General features: G+C 41.7%; 1 long non-coding RNA gene across 1 annotated transcript; it reads left to right on the top strand.

Moving 5' to 3' along the window:
* The first annotated feature begins 1,201 nt into the window (after positions 1-1,201).
* LOC121136250 lies at positions 1,202-10,793 on the top strand. Its single transcript, XR_005873389.1, has 3 exons — positions 1,202-1,237; positions 5,239-5,365; positions 10,760-10,793. It is a non-coding gene; the product is annotated as an uncharacterized LOC121136250 (long non-coding RNA).
* The last annotated feature ends 13,343 nt before the right edge of the window (positions 10,794-24,136 follow it).

Consider the following 24,136-nt stretch of genomic DNA (forward strand, 5'->3'; position numbering starts at 1 on the left):
GGGTGAGATGTAGCTGCTCCCAAAATTGAGTGAATGTCATTGGTCATCATCTGGCTTTAAAGACCATGTGTTCCATATAAGGTACAGTCAGGTACCCTCTCCTTGAGGCTCAGTTTCCCACAGTCTTGCCTTGTGGCCCTGAGCAATCACTTTGCCCTCTGAGATTCAGTGTTCTCCCTGTGATGTGGAGAACTCAATGAAACATATCTACCACTCTTGAGATATTTGCCCTTAGAGGCAATTCTCACCCTCCTCTTCCTTACTAGCTATTGTCCAAATGTGTTCTCTTTGCTTCACATTCATTCTATGGGACAAATTGCTAATGAACACACAACTTGGTACCTAAATGCCAAAGATGTACATACCAGATAGATAAGATGTCCTGCCTATTGTGCTATGGATGGTCAATACATGGTGGTTGTCAACCTGATGGAATTTAGAATCCTCTAGGAAACAGCTCTGATGTATCTGAGGGAAATCCAGAAGGCCTAACAGAGGCAGAGAGACTCACCCTGAATGTTGGCAGCACCATTCACGGGCCTTGGTAGGGCAGTTCTAGACTTTGTCAAGTATGACAGTTAACACTAAACATTCTACTTCACCACACACCATACTCATGCTAATAGTCTCTTCTGTGTGCTTCTTCATTCATCTGAGGGTATAAAATGCTCTGACTTTGAATTCTGCTTCAAGGTAATCAATGCACATGGCTCAAACTCATCATGTTTTTTCATCATCATGTACCAGCTATATCCAGAAGTAGTAGCCCACTAGACTGGAGGATGGAGTGTCCTACTAAAGTCTAAAGACAGCACTAACTAGGACCAAACTGTACCGTTGGAGTCCTGAACTGTACACTATTTGATGTATTTTTGAGATAGTGACCAAAGTATGATGTTGTTTTTCATAAAACCAAATACATGCATCCAGAAAATTGAGAGTGAAAGTAAGCACTCTCTTCGTGATGACGAGACCCAGTAATACACTCACAAAAAGTTCCCACATCCTGTGTTTAACTTTGGGTGTTGCTGAGTTAGATGTTTAGGTCCCAGACATGGAACTCTTTCATTAAGGACACAAAATTAGTCTAATTACCAGGTCTATCCATCCTGGCTTTTTCAGGTCCCTTGTGTCATAAAACACTAAGCACAGATGTGTTCTCCATTATGACTTGGATGACTGATTCAAATTATCTAGGAGAAATTGCCTGACTGCTCAGGGCAGAGCAAGGAAAATGGTGAGTGGCGTCCAGCGGGTGTCATTAGGACACTTCTTAATATATCTATGTTTCATAGTAAATGCCAACTAGGGGTAACAGCAACCCAATAAAAATCAGGGCCATTGAGGACACAAAACCTTTAGAAATAAAGACAACCACAACAGATTGAAAGTTGGTGGGTTGTTTTTAATACCAATGTGCAAAGTTTTTATAATAAGTTTATTTTCCCATCATAAAACCCCAGTAGGAGACAGAAATGAGTAGTAAGAGATGCCAGCAATGGTCTCCTCAAGAGCATGTGTTAAGTGGATTGTAGAGTTGTATATGTTTTAGCATAAACAAACAACACTTTTCTTCTCTAGCCTTCCACTCTTTGAATGAAGAATGCTGTTGACCCTTAAGCAAGAGTGCTGTTGATGCTTAACCATTTAATCTAGCTCATACATCATGAGTAGTCCCCCAAGGAAGGACGACTTATCACCTATAGTTCCTTGACCATGATCTCACTCATCCATCTCCTGTGTCTGCCTTCAGTGGCCAGAGGGCAGCAATATCCTTAGTGACATCACAAAGCCTTGCTTTATGCCAGACAGTGGCTGACAAATGTTTTGAAGAGCTATGAGTGAGGAGTTAGAGGATTCCAAAGTGAGATGTTGAAGACAAGTTTCTGTTCTGCCTGGTCCCATAGCTGCTTATTTCCAAATAAACACATCGAGGCTTATATTATTTATAAACTGTTTGGTCAATAGCTCAGTTTCTTACTGGCTAGCTTCATCTTAATTATTAACCCATTTCTATTAAACTGTGTATTGCCACTAGGCTGTAGCTTACCCATAATGCTCCAGCATATTACTCCTTCGGTGACTACATGGAGTGTCTTTCCAGACTCACTGATGAAGAAAAACCTCTAAACATTTATAAATATATGTAGGCTTGGGAGAGAAAAGAGCAAGGAGACAGTCCTTAAAAAAGAGATAGGAGTAGCTGGGTGTTGTGGAATGTGCCTCTAATCCCAGCACTCAGGAGGCAGAGGCAGGGGTTTCACTATAATTTTAAGGCCAGCCTGGTCTACAGAATGAGTTCCAGGACAGCCAAAAATACACAAAGAAATCCTGTCTCAAAAAAAGAACCTAAAATAAATGAATATATAAATAATTAGATAATAAAAAGCCATACAAGATGGAAACTACACAGAGAGTCTAGGTACTGTACATTACTTTCTTTTCTTTGAATTGTTTGCTGAGAATGGAGTCATCCTACCACATGAGGTCACTTTTGAGCCTCATGAATAAGCTTGATGAGGTCTAGCATTCTAAACTTTCAGAAGGGATAGAGAGAAGGTGGAAGGCAGACCAATGACCTTGGCAATGGATGTTGGGGATGTGAAGACTAAAGAAGAGGGGCATGATTGATCCCAAAGATAACATAGTCCCCTGCAGTGGAGATCTGATCCAGTATAAACTGAAGTAACAGAGACTGCCGGCAGCAGTTAGTTTGTTTCTTTAAGTAAATTTTTCATAAGTACATTTTGATGATGATTTTCCCTTCCCCCAACTCTTCTCAGATACTCCTCCCTCCACACCCAATTATATGTTCTCTCTCACTTAGTCTTTCACTCTCTGTGTCTCTCTCTCTCTATCTCTCTGTGTGCCTCTCTCTTTTTCTCTCATTCTCTCTCTCTCTCTCTCTCTCTCTCTCTCTCTCTCTCTCTCTGGGTGAGTGTGTATGTGTGTGTGTATTCATGTATTGTGGAGGCTGCCTTTGAGGTCATATATATGCTCAAGATACTGGCCAGTGTCTCAGACTATTTCCTGTTGCCTGCAAGATGTGGGACTCCCAGCTACATCTCCATCACCATGCCTACCTGCATGATGCCTTGTCCCACAATGATGATAATGGACCAAACCTGTAAGCAAGCCACAAAGCAAAAACAAAAAACAAAGAGAAGACAAAAATGAAAATGAAAACAAACAAGAAAAAGGTCAATAAGACAAAAAATGGCCAAACAAAGCAAAATGAAAATAAAAGTCCACAAAGCTACCACTGAGTTCATTTTGTGTAGACTCCTTGGCTTCAGGACTGTTCTAGAGTGTAATTGGTATACCCAGTAACACTCCATTGGAGAAAACTGGTTTTCCCTTTATGCTGGCAGCTCTTTGAGTGACAAGGCATTGGAGGTAGCAAAAAGAGTGAAGACAGCCACCATCTGCAGACAAGAAAAGAGAAGTCAGGAGAGATGAGGAGACCTATGAAGTCATGTTATCTTCTTGCTCTGCCAGAGAAGCCAGAAGAAAAATGTGGCAAATAGTAGCAGCAATGAATTGCAGATAGGGATTTGGAGGGATGCCCCACAACATGTTTAAATGAGTGTTCATCAGAGCACTACATCACCAGGGAGCAAACCAGTGGTAGCACAGAGGTGGTGACAGGAGGAAAATGGAATCTTTCGTCATAATGCTGTATGGTGTGTGTAAGTTCCCAACTGGGAGACCTGGAGTAGCTCCTGCCACAATAATGCTGATCTGAGGAAAGAGACAGCTCCATGTGCCCCTTGTGCCCATTGGGATTAATCATAAATAACTCAGGTTCTTTCTTTGGAGTCCATTACAGTACTCAATACCCTGTATCCACATTATTCATTTCAATTCATGAAGCCACCAATCATCCTCTCCTCTAGAGGAGAGACTTACACACTTCACAGGGACTCCAGATCAAGCTATAAAATGCTTTTCATGTGCAATGAGCCAGTCTTGTGACACTCGGAAGAAAACCACCAGTCAGGGTCTGATGACTTAAACTCACATCTGGGTCCCACGTGAGGACATGGGCATTGGAAACTTGCATGGTAAACTTGCTATCAAGCAATATGCCATCAATACTATTTTCAGTAGTCATGATGGCAATTAGGACTCTCTGGGCACCTATTAGCACCAGGCTCCCAGCTGAGTGGTACCCAGATGGGTGCCTTATTTTGAATCTCATGACAACCACTGAGTCATAAGCATTAAAATCCTCTTAACTTGGTGCCCAATAGCCTATATATGAACTGCAGACACCTGTAGTTGTCTGGTCTACATTATCCTTAGGATCCATAGCCCCCTCCAACTAATTACATTAATTAGTTTATTTATTTGAGGTAAAGGTTCATATAGCTGACCTTGAACTCCTGATCTTCTCGCTCTGAGATTACAAGCTTGTACACAGATGTTGGCTCCATCCCCCTTAACAACTGAGGACATGAAAGTGATCTCAAGGTTTTTCAAATAACAAGTAGCAGCCAAGGGACTCAAGTTCTTTCTGACTGAGATCTCACCCTGGTGTTTTATGGTTGGTGTTTTAGGCTGAGCACTTAATTCACCAGCAGCAATGTGTGGCATCTCTGGCTGGTCTGTTCTTGAGGATAAGACAGGGATGTTCCTACCAACTGTCTCTTCCCAGGGCCTTAGTATCCAAAGCCCAGATAATACAAAGTGACTCACTGAAAATTCACAGATATGAAAATGTTCCTTAGGGGTTTATAACAAGGTCCCCTGACTCTAAAGTATATGGTGAGTCTGGTGTGCACCCCATTTTTCCCTTCTCAAGCCTATGTCTCCTGCTCTCATTCTCTCATACACACACACACACACACACACACACACACACACACACACACACACACATATATATATATATATATATATATATATATATATATATGATAAAGCACCTCTGCCCCAAACCAGAGTCATCCTCCATTGTTCCTTACCACTGACATTCCCTGCTCTTTGGTTCTATATCCCATGACTTAAAAACCTTGCCTTGAACAAACTCTGCCAGGGCCCTATTCTCCTGTCATCATTCTCAAACTTTAGCATGCCTCATACCAGCCAAGAGTCCTGGAGGTTCTGAGTCTGTAGGTGACATGGCTCCATACAACCCTCTTAAATATGTGTGAAAATGGAAGATGGATGATGGGGGATGACCTTCTATGCTCTGAATATGTTTTTCTTACTGATGAATAAATTCTGATTTTCTAGTAGCCAGGCAGGAAGTACAGATGGAGCGACCAAACTAGGAGGTTTCTGGGAAGAGGAAAGACAGAGGAGCAGTCTCAACGGAGATACCATGTAGCCACCAAAGGAGTAACCTGCAGGAGCATTATAGGTAAGCCACAATCTTGTGGCAACACATAGTTTAATAGAAATGTGTTAATAATTAAGAGAGAGCTAGCCAGTAGAAGCCTAAGCCATCAGACTAACACTTTATAATGAATATAAGCCTCTGTGTATGTATTTGGGACTAAACAGCTGTAGAACCAGTTGAGACAGAATCCTCCATCATCAAATAGCACCCAATGAGGACAATAATTTCCACACTAAAACCTAACAAAAGCTTCAAAATGAGATTTTAAAAGCAAAAGAACAAAGTCAAACAGAGCTTCTTGATAGCAGCATTTTCTCGGGTGGGCTCTGTTTGCTAGAGGCAAGAAGAGGGCACAGATCTTTAAACAGAGGCTTCCTGACTCAGCAATAGTGGCAAATACCACACGGCTCTTTTTACAAGGCCCTGCTAACCAACATTGATGCAAAAATATTTAATAAAATGCTAGCAAATCACATCCAAGGACACATCAAAAATATCATACACCATGATCAAGTAGTCTTCATCCCAGGGATGCAGGGATGGCTCAACATATGAAAATCCGTCAATGTAATCCACCATATAAACAAACTGCAAAAGAAAAACCACATGATCATCTCACTGGATGCTGAAAAAGCCTTTGACAAAATCCAACACCCCTTCATAATAATAGAGAGATCAGGGATAACAGGAACATACCCGAACATAATAAAAGCAATTTACAGTAAACCAACAGCTAACATCAAACTAAATGGAGAGAAACTCAATGCTATTACTCTAAAATCAGGAACAAGACAAGTCTGTCCACTCTCTCCATATCTCTTCAATATTGTACTTGAAGTTCTAGCTAGAGCAATAAGACAACAAAAGGAGATCAAGGGGATACAAATTGGAAAGGAAGAAGTCAAAATTTCACTATTTGCAGATGATATGATAGTTTACATAAGTGACCTGAAAAACTCTACCAGGGAATTCCTATAGCTGATAAACGCCTTCAGCAAAGTGGCAGGATACAAGGTTAACTCAAAAAAGTCAGTAGCCCTATTATATACAGACGATAAATGGGCTGAGAAAGAAATCAGAGAAACATCACCTTTTACAATAGCTGCAAAAACATTAAATATCTGGGGATAACGTTAACCAAACAAGTTAAAGACCTGTATAGCAAGAAATTTGAGTCTCTAAAGAAAGAAATAAAGAAGATACCAGAAAATGGAAAGATCTCCCATGCTCTTGGATAGGTAGGATCAACATAATAAAAATGACAATTTTACCAAAAGCAATCTACAGATTCAATGCAATCCCTATCAAAATACCAGCACAATTTTTCACAGACCTCAAAAGGACAGTCCTCAACTTTATATGGAAAAACAAAAGACCCAGTATAGTCAAAACAACCCTGTACAATAAAGGAACTTCAGGAGGCATCACCATCCCTGATTTCAAACTCTGCTATAGAGATATAGTCCTGAACAGCTTGGTATTGGAAGAAAAACAGACAGGTAGACCAATGGAATCGAATCAAAGACCCTGATATAAATACACACACCTTTGAACACCTGATCTTTGACAAAGAAGCTAAAACTATACAATGGAAAAAAGAAAGCATCTTTAACAAATGATGCTGGAGTAGCTGGATGCTGGTGTGTAGGAGACTGCAGATAGATCCATATCTATCACCATACACAAAACCTAAGTCCAAATGGACCATAGACCTCAACATCAATCCAGCCACACTGAAACTCTTGAAAGAGAAGGTGGGAAGTACCCTTGAATGAATTGGTACAGGAGACTGTTTCCTGAACATAATACCAATAGCACAGACACTGATATCGACAATTAATAAATGGGACCTCCTGAAACTTAGAAGCTTCTGAAAGGTAAAGGATACAGTCAACAAGACAAAACAACAGCCCACAGAATGGGAGAAGGTATTCACCAACCCCACATCTGACAGAGGGCTGATCTCCAAAATTTACAAAGAACTAAAGAAGCAAGTCTTCAAAATACCAACCAATCCAATTAAAAAGTGGAGTACAGATCTAAATAGAGAATTCTCAATAGAGGGTTCTAAAATGGCTAAAAGGCACTTAAGAAATTGTTCAACATCCTTAGGCATCAGGGAAATGCAAATGAAAACAACTCTGAGATACCATCTTACACCTGTCAGAATATCTAAAATCAAAAACACCAATAACAGTTTATTCTGGATAGGGGATTGGAGAACGGGGAACATTCCTCCACTTCTGGTGGGAGTGCAAACTTGTACAGCCACTTTGGAAATCAGTATGGTGGTTTCTCAGGAAAATGGAAATCAGTCTACCACAAGATCCAGCAATTCCACTCTCAGGCATATACCCAAATGATGTAAACTCATACAATAAGGACATCTGCTCAACTATGTTCATAGCAGCATTATTTGTAATAGCTAGAACCTGGAAGCAACCTAGATGCACCTCAACTGAAGACTGGATGGTGAAAATGTGGTACATTTACACAATAGAGTACTACTCAGTAGGAAAAAAAATGGAATCTTGAAATTTGCTGACAAATGGATGGCATTGGAAGAAATCATCCTGAGTGACAAACATGGTATGTACTCACTCATATATGGATTTTAGACATGAAACAGGGGATTGCTAGCCTACAATCCCACTGCTAGCGAGTCTGGGAAGTATGGAGAACCCTAAGAGAAATATGCACTGTAACCCAGAAAAGGGTTATGGGAGGAGATCTCCTAATTGGATTGGGAGCAGGGGGAGGGGTGGGGAGATAGGAGAAAGATAGGGGGAGAAGAGGAGGGGAGAGGAGGACACGGGAGAAAAGGAAGGTTGAGCCAGGACAAGAATAGAGGAGAGAAGGATGAGAGATACTATAATAGAGGGAGCCATTATAAGTTGGAGAAGAGATCTGGCACTAGTGAGATCTTCACAGATCTACAAAAATGACACCAACTGGCATTAAGGCTACCTTAAATGCCCTCCCCTGATAATGATATTGATGACTATCTTATGTGCCATCCTAGAACCATCATCCAGTGGCTGATGGAAGCAGAGACAGACACCCACAGCTAAACACTGAACTGAACTCCTGGAATCCAGCTGCAAAGAGAAATGATGAGCAAAGTAATCAAGACCAGGCTGGCAAAACCCACAGAGGCAGCTGACCTAAACAAAGGGGAATGCATGGACCCCAGACTGAGAGACCAGCATGGGACTGATCCAGACACTCCCTCTCCCCCAACCTGGGTGTCAGAGAAGAGGCCTCAGCAACTTATGGGACCTTGGAGAGTAGATCATTATTTATTCCTGAAGCCCTTTCCACATGAAGGGATGCTCTCTCAGCCTGGACACATAGGGGAGGACCTAGGCCTTGCCCGGGATTATATGACAGACTCTGAAAATCCCTCATGGAAGGGCTTACCCTCCCTGGAGAGTAGAAGGGAGATGGAGTGGGATGGGGGGTTGGGAGGAATGGAGGGCTAGAGGAAGAGGGAAGGGAATGGGAACTAAGAGTAATATGTGTAAAAAGGTAAATAAAAAATAAGAATAAATAAAACATAAAAAGAGGCCCTGCTGCCAAATAGTTAGATGGTGCTTACAAGCAACCAGTGGAATGCTTCTTGTTGGTGACATGAATCTAGAAACTCTGAAATGAAACTAGACTTTCAGAAAGCCAAGGAAAAGGGTGGGGTCAGCTGTCACTCTAATCATAGCCATGCTGCTTAGTAGATTAAAGACTCACAGTCAGAAAAAGAGGGAAAAAACTCTAAACAGTTTACAGTGTGTTTTAAAAATATACATAGGCTTGGGAGAGGAAGATAAAAGTATGGAGAAAGTCCTTAAAAAAAGAAATAGTCATGTGTGGTGACACATGGCTTTAATCCTAGCACTCCGGAGGCAAAAGCAAGCAGATATCTGTGGTTTCAAGGCCAGTCTAGTCTACAGAGTGAGTTCAATGACAGCCAAAGTTACACAGAGAAACCCTGTCTCAAAAAATGAAAAAATAAAAGTAAAAGAAATAGAGTAATAAAAAAGTCACATAAAGGTGGAGCATACACAGAGCATCTGGATACTGTATGTTATTATGTTGTCTTTAAATTGTTTGAATGCTAAAAAAAGGAGCAACAGCCACTGAAAGATATTTGATTATAAATCCTGCTGGATTAATCCAACTTATATATTTTGAAAATACCTTTACTTCAAAATTTAAATCTAAGGACAGGTTACTTTAGAAAAGATATTGTGCTTTTGTTTCCACAGAATATGAAAACCTGTGGATTCCTTCCAGACTAATATGGTTTGACCAAGCAAAACCCCTCATGAATCAGTGGTCCAGGTGATCCAGCATCCAAAACAGCTGAGATGATGCAGTCAGGATTTCCCAGTGTTCTGGGTTTTCTCAGGATCTCCTTGGGATTGACAGTGCACCCAAACAGCAGGAAGCAGTTTAGGCAGAACTATGCCCACATTCCCAAATATTGTTTATAAATATTTGTTTTCATTAAGGAAAAAGGGAATATGATGTACTTTGCATTGATATGGATTTTGGTTTATTGATACAAATTTAAGGTCAATCTTTATATATGTATATTTCTCCTCTTGTTTAGGTATTGTGTTTATACAGCTCTTTTAAAATATAGTATATAATTAAATATAGATTGTAGTCATCTATAATAGTCAAAACTTATAGTTACATAAGGTTTCCTAGATACACAGAGATATATTTCAAATGCACACGTATTCTTCAAAACCTTTCAGAGACCTTCAGAATATAGCATTTTAAATGGTTTATTAGGGTTTTTCATGACAATGAGACATGTATGCTATTGGAAGTACCAATCTGCTTCAGAGAAGATAATGGGCATCTAAGAAACTCCACATGGAGTTTATTTTCTTTATGGCAAAAGTAGCCACTGGGTAAAAAATATTGTCCTTGCCTCGACTGCTGACAATGTGCTATCCAAATTGAACAAATAAGACACAAAAAGTGTGCTTGCAAAACTTTGTCAAGACAAGATGGGAGAGCCCTTCATAAAATCCTGCTTCACAGAAAATCTGTCACAGATGCTAGGCCAATAGGCTGAAGATGGATGCCCCAACATTGCAGAGCAACCTTGAGTGATTGTCCAGGCAGCCAGATGTCTCTGTTGTTTCTAGAGTTCATATATCATCCTTCTGGAGTCTTTGATGGAGTTTAAGACAGATAATCATGGTTATTGTTTGCCTTAGTTATGACACAAGATAAGTTACATATAAAATTTTAGACTCACAAAAATAAGATAGATGATAGAATACTTTCTTTAAATTTTTCCAAATGTTAGTGAACTAAATATTGTTAACTATATTTCTTGCTTGATAACAGTTATGTTATATATAACTTTACTATACTAAAATTAAAACCTTTCTTTTTATCTAGACAGAAAAGAGAAGAGGATGTGGGATGCCCTTCTGTGTTCTGTGAATATGTTTGTTGTCGCACCTGCTGTGCAGCCTGCATCCAAGAATGTAGCGAGGTGGTCGGGATAGATGACACAGAGACCGGTCAGTTGCTTTAAGAAAACTTTATGCTTCCCCAGTCAGCTTAGGAGGAGACCTCCAAGAAAAAACACTTCCCATTTTAAGGACTTCTGCCATCCATCTACATACAATTCTCCAACAGCTCTCACAGCTCTCATAGCTCTCCCAGACTTCTCACCCTCCTGGCTGGTGGTTTAATCTCCAGCCCCAGAATCGGGAAGACACCACAGAGGGAACAGGAAGAAGCATCTAGCCGTAGGGGGTGTCAAAGTCATGGTGTTTCAGTGAGCAAGCCCTTATCTGAGCCCTATAAAGAGCTTTATAGCACTGAATTGTTTTCAGTAAACATTATCTCGCAGCTGCCTGCTCCCAGGCCGAAGGGGAAGTGGGTCTCTGTTCAAGGTCTGGTGTCCCCACAGTTTGTCTTATTGGTTGATAAATAAATACTAATCTTCCAGTTGTCAGGCTATAAGTATAGGCAGGGCTACCAGACTAGGAGGTTTCAGGGAAGAGGAAAGGCAGAGGAACAGACTCAAGGGAGATACCATGAAGCCTCCAAAGGAGTAACAGGCAGGAGCATTATAGGTAAGCCACAGCCTTGTTGTGATACATAGCTTATTAGAAATGGGCTAATAATTAATAGAGAGCTAGCCAATAGATGAGCCATTGGACAAACAGTTTATAATGAATATAAAAGCCTCTGTGTGTTTTTTGGGACTGAACAACTATGAGACCTCCATCTTTAGATGAAGCCTTTCCACAGTGTGTGCTGAGCACTGTAGGGTAAGCAGGAAGTTCTACATCCCCCTAGTCTAGTTTGAGCTGTCCTCATGAGTCTATTAATCTACTCGTGCCATTAATAAATTAGTAGATCAGTAAGCTGATGTGTTATTGGAGGGTAGATATGCTGTGGAAGCAAGGTTGGCTGAGTTACTGGCACACTCCCTAACTCACTATGTAATTCTCTATACCAGGTTGGAGCTTTCCGCATAACAGCATCATCAAACATAGTTGTTCAGTGTGGAACTAGAGCCATTATGTTAACAGAAGACAGACTGAAGGAGAAGGTGACATCCTCCCTTGTAAAGAGAAGCTTTTTCCTTGAGAGGAGCCTTCCCGCCAGCCTGGTTCCAGAGCCGCATCAGTCCCAAATAAACACTCAGGAGGTTATATTAAATATGAAGCTGTTGGTCTTTGCTTGTTTCTTACTGGCTAGCTCTGACTTAAGTAATTACCCCATAATTGTTAATCTAAGTATTTCTCTTACTGGAGAATAGTTCCGGGCTTCCTACCCCATGGCGGTTACATCTGGACTCTTGTGTTTCTCTTACCCAGAGTCCTTCTGGACTCCTAGTCCCTCCTATCTAGACTCCCTGGTTTGTCTAGGATTCCCAAAAGAGACTCCTGGTGGTCTAAGACCCTTATCATGGGACTTGCCACCCTGCATGACCACTACCAATATAAGCACTCTTAAGCTGTGTATGCAAATTTTCATGGCTTCTTGGGTCTAAGACAGGCAGATGTAGAACATTTAGTAACCTTTTAAGCAAAGGAGACAAAGTAGGGTAATTTCAGATCTAAGATCCATCAGAAACAAGGGCTAAGGAATGTCTCCCATTCTGATGGATGCTGGTGAATGGAGAAGGATGTTTCTTGGCTCAGAGAAATAACCAGAATCTCAAGGAAAAGGGATTCTGAGTGAGCAAGTCAGAGTAGCCCATCTTAATTAGAGTTTTAAGTTTCAGTCCTATATCTATTTGATTGTTCAGCATTGAGTGGTTTCTCCAAGCATGTAATCAGAAGCTTAAAACCTTATTGCTTGGACTGTTTTACAAAACCATGATACTAAATATAGAAGAATCAGTTGGCAACACTCAACATCCTTTCATAATATTAGAAAAAAAAACAACTGGGCTGGATATGAGTCCAATGTGGAGCACCTGCTTAGCATGCTTGGAGCTATACATTCTTTCCTTAGCACTACAGCCAATCATCAATCAATCAATCAGTCAATTATTTCAAAACAGCAAACTAAGAATAAGACTTCCCATCATGATGAAGTCCATCCTGAAAAACGCACAACTAGCATCACTTTTGGCAGCAAAGACTGGCTTTCCCTTCATATCAGGAATAAAACATGAAGGTCTGTCATTGCCACCTCTACTCAATATTTTAATGGAGATTACAAGCTTGGAACAATGGGTAAGAGAAAGTCATGGGATGGAAGAGTTCCAACTCTTTCTGTCTGTAGATGATATTTGGAAGTAGAAACCATGAAGGAATCAGAAACCATCAGAATGATGACTAAGTCAGTGATGCTGCAGAAATTAGATCAGCACATAAGTCACCTATTTTTCTATGCACCAGCAAGGAATGGTCCATGAAGAAAGACATAACCCATTCCCATGAGCATAAGGAGGAAGAAATAAATGATATGTCTAACATAATAAGGGCAATGTCAGCTGGGCGGTGGTGGCACACGCCTTTAATCCCAGCACTTGGGAGGCAGAGGCAGTCAGATCTCTGTGAGTTCGAGGCCAGGCTGGACCGACAACCTCCAAAACAATACAGAGAAACCCTGTCTCGTAAAAACCAAAAAAAAAAGGGGGGGGGCAGTGTCCATACACAGAGAAACTAAAACATGTATTTATAGAAGTTAAGGAAAACCTAAATAACTATTGACAGATTTCTGTGTCCACATTCTATCAGATGTAATATTGTTAAATGATATTAATACCCAATGGCATGCATAGATTCTTTGCAATCCTTTCAACAATATTACCAATCTCCATAAAAATTATTCTAAAATGCATTTAAATGTGTCAACAACTTTGGAAACTTATATGCTAAAATTCTGTCACCAAAAACATGAAAACTCATGGAATTGGGAAAGTGTTTCAATATGTACTATAAGGAAGGGGACTCTTCACAAATACATGTTTTACAAACAGTTGTTTGAGGATGGCAAGATGGCTAAGCAGATGAAGGGTGATTTCTGCACAACACTGGCAACCTAATCAACTGCCCAAAGTTGTTTTCTGATTGTCACATGCCTGGAACACTATATGCACCACAGTACATACACACACACACACGAATAATAATGACAAAATAAACTTAAAATAGTTACTGTAGCAAAAAGAAAAAAATAATGGGCAATAGACTTTTTTCCAAAAGATCCAATAACCACATGAATCAAAATTGACAAAACTCAAAACCACAGTGAGAAGACATTGCATACTGTTAACACAGCTAGAATCAAGGCAACAGACAATAGAAAGTAATGGCAAGGGTATGGGGCGATCCCAACCTCACACATTGATGATGGGACTGGAAAATGGTGTATCCACACTAGAAAGCAAATGCACTGCCACATGAGCCAACAATTCCACTGTATACTCAAGAGAAATGAAAGCATGCATCCATGCAAACATTGTGCAAAAGAGTATCCAGATAAATTTTACTTATAATATCCCCAAGGATAAGTAATCTGCCTGTCTCTCAGAGATGGGAGGGCAGCATGTGGTGTATATGGTGGGCCGACTTCACACTGGGAGCTAAGTATAATCCACAGTCTACTAGTGACAGATCTTGAAAACACTATGCTAATTGAGAAAAGCCAGGCATGACATGTTACATGATTCTGTTTGTCCAAAATGTCCAGAACAGGTGAGTCAACAAGACAAAAATTAAAATAGCAGGAGCTGGGGACCGAGAGTGTGGGTGGAACAGGTATCACGAAAACATCCCCAAATTAAATTATGGTGATCATCACGCTCCTCCCTGAATACAAAACCCAAAAGTATTGACAAGCACATTTTAAGCAGGTGAGCTCTGTGGCTTGTAGTTTGTATTCTTACATAACGATCTTTAAAATCATGTTAGGATAAACTCTACATTTTTTAAATCTCCAATTGACAATAGTTGCTAATGAGCACATTCACACTGCTCTGCAGCTCTGTAGCACCAGAAGGTATTTTTCCAGCCCACTGACCTGCCTATCTCCACCCCTCCTACCCTCACCCCTCCTCAGCCTCTGGAAACCATCTTATATTCTCAGCTGCATTGAGATCAGTTATATCCACCATTTGCTAAAGTAGGATCCTGGGTCACTTGCCATCCTATGCCTGGCTTATTATCACACATGATAGTTTTTCACATTTTAAGGCTGAATAATAGTCTAGTATACATATTCATGATACCAGCTTCATCTATTTATTCACTGGGGGCAGTGGTTATGGTTTGAATGTGGGGAGTGCTCCACAGGCTCTGCTTGAACAGCTGGTCCACAGCTGCTGGTGGTGTCTGAGAGGCTGTGGAACCCATATGACATGGAGCCTGGCCAGGGGTTGGATGAAGTCAGATGGATTACTCAGAGTGGGCCTTGATGTTTACAATTTGACCTCACTTCTTGTCTCGAATCTGCTTCCCAATCTAACCAGATATGAGAACGCAGCCGCACACTTCTGCCAGCATGACTGAGAACAACATCAGCCGCCATGCCTTTTCCTACCAAGAAGGAGTGTCCCATAAAACCATGAACTGAAACAAACCCTTCCTTGCTTAAGTTGCTTCTAGTCACATATGAGGTCACAGCAATGAGAAAAGTAATAGATGCAGACAGACACACGGGTTGAGTCCATGTCACAGACACTACCCATGGTGCTACAGTGCACATGGGAGTGCAGGTGTCCCCTCCACTGTCTGATTTCATTCCTCTGGGTACACACTTGACGATGACCAGGCTGATGAGACAGTGTGTAGGAAGAGGGCCCTGATGAAATCACCTGGAACTTAGCGCAGGATGATAACAAAATGAAAAGAAAATGCAGTGCTGGGCAAGAAGCCCAAAGGCTGGACTGGAACCCTCCATCACTTTTCTAATGCAAGTGCCAGAGCAAGGGAATAGATGGATGCTGACAAAAGAGGTAACAACCAAGAAAGTTCCAAAAGAAAAGAGCATTTCTAAAGGCGTAGGCTGTCACATTAGAAGAGGGTATTTGGAGTTCTAAGCAATAGGCATGAGTGTCAAGAAACTTTATAGCCTGAAGAGAAATGAAAACGTGCTAGAAGCCTTCTACAGAGAATGGGTGAGCCACCAAGAGATGCATTTGAGAACAGATTTCCCATCAGAAAGAAAACAGTTGCAGATGGAAATAGAATAATACTTCCAAGTGCCAAAGGGAGATTGCTGTCAGCCTTAAAGAATATTGTAACCCCACCACAGTCTGTATGCAAAGGAAAGTGATGGTTGAATCCATAGCTCTGAAACTAGACCAAATGGATCTTCAAGTCAGCTGTGTAGCATTATTTGTGTGATCTAGGGCAGCGTTTGGTCTGGTTTTTCTGGCTGAAGACAACCATCTCTCCTCCAGAGCTGTGAAACCTGAGTGAATTTGTGTACATAGGAGCATTTGGTAATAGGAACATTATGTAAAGCTTAGCTAGTTGCTATTTTAAGAAATAAAACTGGACAACAGCTACAGAAAACAACCAGATAGTCATTCAAGAAATATAACTGGACAATGGATACAGAAAGCATCTATATAGTCATACACCATAAAAAAGCTGGGTGTTTTTTTTGTTTTTACGAGACAGGGTTTCTCTGTATTGTTTTGGAGGCTATCGGTCCAGCCCGGCCTCGAACTCACAGAGATCCGCCTGCCTCTGCCTCCCGAGTGTTGGGATTAAAGGCGTGAGCCACCACCGCCCAGCAAGAAAGCTGTTTTATCAATAAGTATCAGTCAAAACACTGACAGATAAAAGCATTAAAAGACTAAAAAAGGGAATCAGTCTACCTCAAGATCCAGCAATTCCACTCTTAGGCATATACCCAAAGGATGTACATTCATACCACAAGGACATCCATTCATCTATGTTCATAGCAGCATTATTTGTAATAGCCAGGGCCTGGAAGCAACCTAGATGCCTCTCAACTAAAGAATGGATAAACAAAATGTAGTACATTTACACAATGAAGTACTATTCAACAGGGGGGAAATGGAATCTTGAAATTAGTGGGCAAATGGATGGAACCAGAAGAAACCATCCTGAGTGAGGTAACCCAAACACAGAAAGAAAAACATGGCATGTACTCACTCATAAGTAGATATTAGACATAGAGCAAAGGGTGACCAGTCTTCAATCCACAACCCCAGAGAAGCTAGAAAGCAAGGAGGACCTAAGAGAGACATACATAGACCCCAGAGAAGGAGAAAGGGACAAGATCTCCTGAGTAAATTGGGAGCACGGTGAAAGGGGAGAGTTAGGAGTAAGAGGAGGGAAGAAGAGGAGGGGGATGAGAACATAAGGAATCAAGAAGGTAGAATTGGAGGAAGAACATAGAAGGAAAGAGACACCTTAATAGAGCATTGTGGTCTTAACGACAAATCTGGCACTAGATTTTAGGTGAATTATATGTTTTAATCCTTTGGTCAATTTCATTCAGGAATCCACAAGGATGACCCCAACTAAGAATCTCAGCAATAGCAGAGGCTACTTTAAATGCCCTTGCCCTATATTGAGATTGATAACTGCCTTATATGCCATCTCAGAGCCTTCATCTAGTAACTGATGGAAGCAGAAGCAGAGATCCACAGCCAAGCACTGAGCCAAACTCCTTGAATCCAATTGTAGAGCAGGAGGAGTGATGAGCAAAGGAGTTGAGACCATGCAGGGGAAACCCACAGAAACAACTGACATGAGCAAGTGGGAGCTCACGGACCCCAGTTTGACACCTGGCGAACCAGCATAAAACTGAACCAGGCACCCTACACTTGGGGGCCTGGGTTGTCTATGGGGCCTCTGGCAGGGGATCCAGTACTTATCCCTAGTGCATGAATGAACTGTGAGAGCCCATTCCCTATGGAGGGATATTCTCTTAGCCTAGACACACCGGGGAGGGCCTAAGTCCTGCCTCAAATGATATGACCAACTTTGATGATTCCCCATGGGTGGCCTCACCCTCCCTGAGGAGTAGATGGAGGGAGAGACAGGGGCTGATGGGGGTAATGGGAGTATGGGAGGGAGAGGGAACTGGGATTGGTATGTAAAATAAGATTTTTCTAATTAAAAAAAATTAAATTTAAAAATAATAAAAAAGATGAAATGGACCAAAGGATTAAAACGTATAACTCATCTAAAATATATCACATAAATGACCCTGTTTATATCCTTGAAAACAATATGTGGCTTCAAATTTTATTTAATTGATTAAAAATTTAAGAAAATCTGCAATCCATAATTGCAATGAGTATTTTAATGTCAAATACTGAACAGAGGAAACACAACTTGATAAACTCAATCTGCCTCTCACAGTCTCAAAAATGTTGTTCAGTAAATCCTTTGTATTAGGTAATGAATAAGGTAGAAACATTTGAAAAAGAAAAGCTAAAAAGAATAAAAAGCATCCACAAAAACCACAGAAGGAAACAAAAGACAAGGAAGCAAGTGTGTGAGCCAATTGTTTAACAGCCTGGAGAAATCAGAGTAAATCAACAGGACAAAAAGCAGGGAAGTGGGAGTCCACTAATATTCCATTCCAAGGTGCCTTGCCTTGTTTCCCTCACTTGTAAAATACTGCAGCATCATATGCTACTTACAGATTGAAAATGGCATTAAATTCATTAGCATTGTGAGATGAGTCCCATTAGCAGAGTGTGTGTGTGTGTGTGTGTGTGTGTGTGTGTGTGTGTGTGTGTGTGTGTGTGATGTCTCACAGGGGCTATAAATTCCAGCAGGAGATAGATAATGAATTATTCACTGCTGCATCTCCATTTCCATGCAATAGTGCCTGACATCATGAGAGTGATAAATATTTATTGAACAATGCAGTTGAATATGAAGTCAAATGAGTCAGAAGCTCACCCTTGCAGACTTTCTCAAAGTCAAACAGAACTGGATTCTAATCCTGGAATCTGAAACACCTTGACTGTACTCTAGAGGTCTGAGGTTGCCCACTATGTATTTCCATGATTCAAAAGGAAGACCAAAGCAGCTACTTTGTGAGGCCCTTTCAGGTCTGGAAAGGTGATTGTGTGTGAACTGTTAAGTTACTGTGTCTTGGTAAACAGGCTGAAACCGTAAAGTGTTTCCCACATAGACAACAGGCTCTGCTCAGATCCATGTTAAGCCCTGCCAACAGGAGCCACTACAGAACACTGAAAGACCTGAGACAGAAGAAAGGGTCCTGCTTCCCTCCTGTCCTTCCCTGTTGACTCCCACCTTTCCCCACTTTCTGAGTTCAGCCTGCAGGTTCAGCCTGGCAGGGATTTGTTCCTTCCATGAAGGGAAGTTCCAACAAAGAAGCTTCAACTGAACCTTTCTTTGCAAAGCTGACTGACTCAGTAGAATGTCGACTGTGGAGAGGTTGGCATGTTGCAGCTCCCGGGCTTAACTACAATTTATCTTGTGCCAACTTTAGTCTTCAAAATAGTTATCCCTTACTTCTTTCTGTGGCAGATCCATATCCTGTGACTAACATATTAAAAAGAAAGAATAAATAATACTTTTGGAAATGTGTTAATATAACAAAACCATAGTTTCTACCAGCCAAAGGGTTAATAGTCATCAGACAGCGTCTGGGGCCAAAAGCCGAGATTTCTCTGCTCTGCTGTAAGTACGTATTGGATGTTTCCACCACAAGAGCAGTTGAATCCAGTATACAGTTCTCTCAACATTAAGATGACTAACTTTTTCATGTTCATTAACCTCTAAGACACGAGTACAAGCTGAGCATCCCCATCCCCAGAAGCTTCCTTAATCCCTCTTTCTAGTGTGTAGATTTCAATGTGCATCATTGTAACCTGTTCTTTTTATGACACTGCTGTAAAGATTCAGGCATTATGCTGGCCTGCCCTGTCACCTGGCAGAATGCACTCAGGCAGTACCCTGGTCAGCCCAGGTGCAAAGGGCCCTTTAAAAGAAAGACCTCCACCCATTTATGCTCTCTTCTCTGCTCCTCTCTTTCCTGCTGTTCCCCTGGGGCAGGCAGGACTTTTCCTGTCTCCCTCTCGCCTTCCGTCCTCTCTCTGTCTCTGTGTCTCTTTCCTCTTTTCTACCTCCCACCTCCCCTTTCTAACAAAACTTCTCACTAAGCTCTGCCTGCCTAGCACGTTTGTCCCTCTGCCTCGGTCACCCTTGCCTGCCATGGAATCCGCCAAGGTCTGCACGAGCTTTGTCATGACAGGTGCCCTGCACTGCTCTGTGGCCCTAAGCTAGCCCCTTTCTACCCCCTTGATTGCTAAATCAAGCACGTTAGACGTGAGTCTTTATATGGAGAATGATAAAGGGACTACGGAGGAAATTCTTGTCTTCATTACCCAAGCACATTTGCCTGTGCAAACCTGACAACAGGACTAGGGAGATGCCATCAGTATACAAACAGGAAAACTAAGCTTGACAGGGTTTGAATGCCTCAACTTAAGACTCCAGTAAGTGGCTGAGTCAGACCAAAATCCAAGCTGTTTCCCAATGATACCCTGTGCCCTACATATTCTTATCCTAAAATTTATTGACCTCTATGTTTAAAAATTACACTTATTCTTATTTTATATGTATGAATGCTTTGCCTGCTGCATGTGTGTGCACTACATTCTTGCTAATGTTCTCAGAGGTCAGAAGAGGGAACCAGTCCCTGGAGCAAATGCTCGTGAGTGGCCATGCAGGTGCTGGGAACTGAATCTGTGTCCTCAGCAAGAACAGCCAGTGTTCTTACTCGCTGAGTCATCTCCCCAGCCCCTACTAATTTATTTTTAAGAGAGAAATTCTTCCTATGTGTTAAGTTAATTTTCAGTGGTTTATTTCAGCAGAATACTGGTTTAGATCAATCCCTCCATTCTTCCTGTGGAACAATACCCATAAGATCTCCAAGACACAGGGCACCCTAGAAGAGATCCATTGAAGATCCAGTTAGGATGGTGCACCAAAACCCAGAGGCCTTGAACCAGATCATTGCAAAGGACAGTTACCAGTCAAGCTGATGGGACAAAGGGGTATACTATAGGGTACACCAAAGCCCCAATGTCATCAGGATGGATGAAGAAGTGATGGAGAGGCAGGAGAGAAACAGATTTTTCTGTTTTGGGTGTGGTTTTGTTGTTTTGGTTTATTGGGTTCTTTTTTTGTTCTTTTTATTGTTGTTGTTGATTTTGTTTGTTTGCTTGCTTGCTTTGCTTTGTTTTCTTTTGTGAGAGGGTACAACAGGGATGAGGGGGGAAATATAGGGAACTGGGAGGTGAACAGAATTGGGGTGCATGATGTGAAACCTCCAAAGATTTGATAAGTTTTTTTTTTAAATAGCCAAGATTTTTTCTTACAATTCTCAGATCAGAGCCAGGAATCAAGTTGCTGACAGGGCCAGGCTTTCTCTGAATGCTCTCTTTGCCTCTTCTAGCTTCCAGTGGCTGCAAGTAACTCTAAGCTGTGGCTGCCCAAGTCAAGTCTCTACCTTATTGGCCATACTGGCTGGACCTAGTCTCTGAGTCAATCAAACTCTGACTCACTCTGATGAGACACTTGTCATTGGTCTAGGGCCATGGATAACCCAAGATGATTATATCACAAGATCCTTCTCAGCTGTGTCTACTAAGGTAACTTTCCAAACAAGAGACCTCACAGGTCTTGAAAGTAGAAATGAGTGGATCTTCATCTCGGATCAGGTGAGGCAGCACTCTCTATCACAAGAGAGGTAGCATACTTATTTATTTGTTTTATTTTATTTTATTTATATGTATATTTCAAGACAAGTTCTCACAGAACACACTGGACTCACACTTGCAGTGATCCTTCTACCTCAGCTAGTGCTGGCTTAGGCAGTACGGTTGGAAGCTTTGTCAATAGAAGAGCACCCTATACACTTATGGCAAATATTGGTGGAACCTAAGTTTGTTCACACATCTCTGCAGCCTCGGTTGGCATCTGGTTCCCTCACTATTCTGTAACTTGGAGGGCGGGGGTTGGCAAAAGACAACCCTCCCTGAATCTGCACAGGAAGAATGCAAGTCAATAAGACAGAGGTCTAACTGTGACAATGGAGGGTCAGAGGCAGGGTAGAGCAGGGTGACCCAGAAAGCATGACGAGAGAGTGGAGGAGGGGAAGCAGAACACACAGTGCTGGCAGGATCTCTCCCTCTTCTCTCCCTACTCTCTTCCTTTCTACCTCCCCCCCCCCCATCTCCTTCCCTAGCCTGGCAAGGGTTTACGTAACCTGCACCTTCCAGCCAGGCAGCAGCCCCAGGAGTGCACATATTGTCCTCCTTGTCATCAGCACAGTTTCTACAGACCTTGCCTCCAAGTTTGCTTTTCTTCTAAGCAAACACATCAACCTTCCCAATTCTTCATTTTTCAAATAATGAGCCAGAGAAGCTTTTTCATTACTCCATTTTCTATTTTTCAAAGGAAGCCGACATTGAAATCTCATATCCAGAGTACAACATGCCCAGAGAAATTATGAACAAGGGTGAGAGGGCCACGGGAATCATGCTGCTTGGGCTTTACCAAGATGGATTCTGAGCTGGCAGACTGTCTATCACTTACCCATAGTCAAGACCATTTCCATGTTGGAAGAGAAAGAAGCACTGCCAAAACAATCATTGAACTCAAATCCCTGGAGGGAAGAACTTTCTAGAATCCCAGGCAGTCAGTGAGGCTGAGAAAGATGACAGGTTTATCCTCTTTTTGGGTCACCACCCCATGTCAAAAATTCCTCTGTTTTGTTCCTTAAATTATTCCTAATACTCTCTATTTAATCTCATTAGCCAAGTAAAGGTTACACCCTTGCACTGTAAAAGGGTCATTATTCATGTTCTGGAGCCTCTGAACAAGGGCTGTAAATCCAAAATATGAAATAATAAGATCTATAACTTTGTCATCAATTGTACTAAATGTACCATTCATCACCATCCACTGACACAGTCACCACCTTCAAACTAGTCACCATCACACTCACCTTTTAAGGATACGTTTTTCCTCCTTGCTGCAGCAAGAAAGTCTAAACTCCAAGTGACATGATGAATGGAAGAGATCACTGAACAGAAGAGCAACCTTGAAATGAGAAAGTGAAATCACAAAGTCACACCTCTGTCTGCATCTCTATTCATTCACAGGTTCAGACAGATGTCAAGGAACCCAAGAGAATGTCAGGCTATAGGAGCCATCTAGAGAACAGGATGGTACAGTGGTCTCTTGTTTTCCATCTTTGTGGTATCCTCCTTGTATCTCAGTGTGCTGGGAAGAGTTGGAACCCTAGCTCTATGTGGGGGGAGGCTGGAAAGGAGCAGGGGGAACTTTTGTGGCACTTAACAATGTTTTTCTCTTGATCTGTGTGCTGCGGATGTGGGTGTATTCAAATTGTGAGAACTTGTGGGCTTGTGTACTGATGAAATATGCACATTACCACATGTGGGTGTGACTGTCATGGTCCTTTAGGAAGCCAGTGCCAAAGAAATTCATCATGATTAAGGTTAATTGGGGAAAATCTCTATGAAAATAGGAAGGAGGAGCATTCATAGTTACTGGGGGGGGGGACTTTCAGGCCAGTCACCTATGAAAAGAGGAAGGGGGAGAAATTAGGTAGGAAGAAACTTGAGTGCAGTTCCTCCAGAAAGGTCCATTTAGACCAAGAGGATAGCCTAGGACAAATGCCATACCTAGAGGAATCTGGCTCTGATGTCACCATCATGCTTAGTTATCAATTAGAGCAGTCTGAGAATAGGAAACTGGCCTGACAAGGATCACGAACCCCAAAGATGAAGAAGCTGAGCCCCTTCAAGGCTGGTCCTCCATTGGGGAAAGACCCAGGCAGCCCTGCATTCAGATCTTCATGTGTGATTCACAAACCCTGGCTCAAGTGAGGTCAAGTTCCATAGGACCAGATGAGTCTTAAAGGCAGAGATTACAGCCAAGTCCTCTTGCTTCTTCCCCAGCCTTCAGGCCCAGGTCATTCACTGATGTCCAAATCTGAGGTAACAAAAACAGGCTAACCACACAGAACAACCCTGTTGTTGTTCTGGAAATACAGGATGTTCTGGTCAGGGAGTGCCATCCTCTTGCATTATCTTGCAGATAGTCCTTCTCAGAAACTGGTGATACATAGCAATCAGTCTAGCCATTACTACTAGGGATGAATTAGTCATGGGATAACCATTGATCTTTGCAATCCCAGACTCAAAAGCAACTTTCTAGGATCTCAGGGAATAGCTGAACAGGCACCCAAGGGTGTCCACTGAAAACATATAGACCCATTGAAACAATGGAAAGTATGATCTCCTTCCCTCCT

The sequence above is a fragment of the Mesocricetus auratus genome, unplaced genomic scaffold, assembly GCF_017639785.1.
Source record: "Mesocricetus auratus isolate SY011 unplaced genomic scaffold, BCM_Maur_2.0 Super-Scaffold_100055, whole genome shotgun sequence".
NCBI classification, from domain to species: Eukaryota; Metazoa; Chordata; class Mammalia; order Rodentia; family Cricetidae; genus Mesocricetus; species Mesocricetus auratus.